Raw genomic sequence first — 2936 nt, 5'->3', positions numbered from 1 at the left:
AGGATAAACAGGAATTAAAATAGCTGGAATAAATGTAAACAACTTCAGGTACGCGGATGATACGATCCTGTTGGCAGAAAGTGAAGATGAATTGAGAACACTCTTGCTGAAGGGGAAAGACGGAAGTGAAAAGGCCGGTCTTAGGCTGAATGTGAAGATAACGAAAATTATGGCAACTACACCTACCAATTCTCGGGATATAGCAGGGGAAACCATCGAGGTAGTGACCACATTCAGTTTTCTCGGTTGCCAGATCTCTGCTGATGGCGACTGCAGCCACGAAATTCGGATACTCTTGTTCCTCGGTAGACAGGCGATGTCAAACCTTGACAAGGTTATAAGGTCCAGAGATATAACACTAGCAACAAAGATCCGTATTGGGAGGGCTATGGTCTTTCCAGTTGCGATGTGTGGATGTGAGACCTGGACCATTAGAAAGGCTGAACGACGGAGAATTGACTCCTTCGAATTGTGGCGTTGCAGGAAACTTCTTAGAGTTCCATGGACTGCAAAGAGAACCAACAGATCAATATTGGAGCAAATAAAACCACATTTCTCCCTGGAAGGTCTAATGTTGAAACAAAACCTGACCTGAAACTTCCTGGCAGATTAAAACTGTGTGCCGGACCGAGACTCGAACTCGGGACCTTTGCCTTTCGCGGGCAAGTGCTCTACCAACTGAGCTATCCAAACACGACTCACGCCCCGTCTTCACAGCTTTACTTCTGCCGGTACCTCGTCTCCTACCTTCCAAACTTCACAGAAGCTCTCCTGCGAACCTTGCAGAACTAGCACTCCTGAAAGAAAGGATATTGCGGAGACATGGTGTAACTAACCGGTTACTACGGGTTATTACGTTATTATTGGGAATGTAAATGCTTATTGCTTGTGAAGTTGAGAAGATTAGGGTCGCCACCGACTCTAACCATACAACTAATCGAAGGTTCGGTCGAGTCGGAAAATAAATTAATTTGATGACAGACCAAAAACTCACAAAAATGCATACGTTGTGATGTCGCTCATAGCGGATACGATGTAATTAATAGTATTGCCCGTGCACTGTTCACGACAATCAAACATTTAAAATAAAATAGAAAATGCATGAACACTGCATAAGATCAGGTCCCAGCAACACACCTGAAAATAAGACTTAACGTAAAGAATTTGTTATGAAATACAAGGGGAGACTAATCACTGGACCTGTGCATAAGGAAACGCATTGGATGTGCTAACGGGAAAGCTATGAGGTGAGTGGTTTAGGTGCAAAAACGTAATCTCGGAACACAAGAGAAAAGTGTAGATAAAATCATTTATTCCTAAGATAAGGATGAGAGGCATGTACACGATTCCTGATAACACGTGGTTTGCGGAGGCACAATTTCTAGGTATAGTGCCAAATTCCAACAATATCACATCATACAATCATGTTAACATTATCTAAAACAAACATGCGATCGGACAGTTAGTGATGCCTGTAGCCCAACAAGTATAATGTTCTACCACGTGGTTGGCTCCCCACGGACGAAAGACACATAAAGCAAGGAAAATTTACGAGAAGGCAAAGCTCTAAATATTTAGAAAGGTGAAAGCTTATGCAGGCACAGCTGAAGGCAAACAGACATTCATACAGAAGCGAGTGCTCACTTCTTATCGACACCTTTGCGTGGCGCTCTTCCGACGGATCCAAGTCTGCTACAGAAATTTGCTAAAAGAAAAATCTGCCAAAGTTTTGCATTCCTTGCTGCGACAAGGCAAAGCAATCTTCCAGATTTGAAAAGCGAGACCAAAAGCTAACAGCTCTCCCCTCGCCAAGTAACAACGCGCCACGCGGTCAGTCTAACTCACCCTTCTTCGACTGGAGCACAGCTGTGGACGCTTCCCGTACCGGCGGCACACTGCCTCCCGCTTCTCCTCCAGCCTCCTCCACGCTCCGCGTGGCCCGGAAAACCCAAAGATGCCATTTCCGCCACCAACCTAACGCAGGTGGATTTCTCACAAGTAGCGAAAACCTCTTTGCCTGCTTGACCACTACGAGAGTTGGCTATTCTGTACAACTGCTGCTGAATCTGTACGACTATCGCAGACTTTCTGCAGCAGACTACGCCACCGTCTAGCAACGTGACACACAACCACTTTCATTCAGTCACGCCACTATGAGAGTAAAGAGAAAAGAGAAACAAGGAAAAGAAAGAAAAGTACTTGTGAAATTGGGCTACCGGACTAATGAAAGGTGGCTACAGGACCCTTTCAATGGCTTAGCCACAGCCTGGGGGATGTTTCCAGAATTAGATTTTCACTCTGCAGCGGAGTGTGCGCTGGTACTACCTGGCAGATTAAAACTGTTTGCCGGACCGAGACTCGAACTCGGGACCTTTGCCTTTCGCGGGCAAGTGCTCTGCCAACTGAGCTTGGGTAGCTTCCCCCCAGGCTGTGGCTAAGCCATGTCTCCGCAGTATCCTTTCCTTCAGGAGTGCTAGTTCTGCAAGGTTCGCAGGAGAGATTCTGTAAAGTTTGGAAGGTAGGAGACGAGATACTGGCAGAAGTAAAGCTGTGAGGACGGGGCGTGAGTCGTGCTTGGGTAGCTCAGTTGGTAGAGCACTTGCCCGCGAAAGGCAAAGGTCCCGAGTTCGAGTCTCGGTCCGGCATATAGTTTTAATCTGCCAAGAAGTTTCATATCAGCGCACACTCCGCTGCAGAGTGAAAATCTCAAAAGCTGACCTACTTTGGACACACAATGCGAAGGCATGCCTCGCTGGAAAAAAAAAAAAAAAAAAAAACATTAATGCTGGGGAAGATTGAAGGAACTAGGATGTCAGAGGATGAGAAGGATCGATGGCATCACAGAAGCAATGGGTTCCAACCTGGAAGGTCTACGGGAGAAAGTGCAAGACAAAAAAAAGTGGCGTGATTTGGTTCATGGGGTCACGAAGAGTCGG

General features: G+C 46.2%; 2 non-coding genes across 2 annotated transcripts; one reads left to right on the top strand and one right to left on the bottom strand.

The window, feature by feature from the left end:
* Positions 1 to 618: 618 nt before the first annotated feature.
* On the bottom strand, positions 619 to 693 carry Trnas-cga. Its single transcript has one exon. It is a non-coding gene; the product is annotated as a tRNA-Ser (tRNA).
* A 1878-nt stretch (positions 694 to 2571) lies between these two features.
* Trnas-cga lies at positions 2572 to 2646 on the top strand. Its single transcript has one exon. It is a non-coding gene; the product is annotated as a tRNA-Ser (tRNA).
* The last annotated feature ends 290 nt before the right edge of the window (positions 2647 to 2936 follow it).

Source organism: Schistocerca piceifrons, chromosome 11 (assembly GCF_021461385.2).
Source record: "Schistocerca piceifrons isolate TAMUIC-IGC-003096 chromosome 11, iqSchPice1.1, whole genome shotgun sequence".
Classification (NCBI taxonomy): domain Eukaryota; kingdom Metazoa; phylum Arthropoda; class Insecta; order Orthoptera; family Acrididae; genus Schistocerca; species Schistocerca piceifrons.
Note: the sequence above shows the minus strand (reverse complement) of the source record. Positions and strands in the feature narration are given on the sequence as shown.